Here is a 462-nt window from a genome sequence, read left to right on the forward strand (position 1 = left end):
TGAAACTGTAGAGGGTGTAATGGCATTTTTAAATGAGAATATCACACTTGAGGACAACATTGCAACGTTGGAGGGTGACACTACGACGCTCAGGGATAATACTACATCTAATGAGGGAAATCGGGATTTGTTCCCTGCTGGTGAAGATAAATTTGATGACAATTTAGATGATGGGCCTGATGACAATCCAGACAATGACTGGCTTTATGATAGTGACATTCCAATTTGAAATAATGTCAAAGGCGAAATAGAACCTGTTGGAGGTGTTGATGTAGGAGATGTATGGCGTGATGACCTTATATACAATAATAACCCCATAGTTGGTGAGAATGGGATTCGTTTCCCTGATACATTGCTAGATGACAGTTATCATGATATGGAAAATAGAGGGATATGTCGTACGTGGGTAATTCCAAGTATAGAGAGGTTCTCCTTCCAAACAGTTACCACTAAGGAGTCGAG

Source organism: Theobroma umbraticum, unplaced genomic scaffold, assembly GCF_002168275.2.
Source record: "Theobroma umbraticum cultivar Fairchild unplaced genomic scaffold, ASM216827v3 scaffold_12.1, whole genome shotgun sequence".
Taxonomy (NCBI): domain Eukaryota; kingdom Viridiplantae; phylum Streptophyta; class Magnoliopsida; order Malvales; family Malvaceae; genus Theobroma; species Theobroma umbraticum.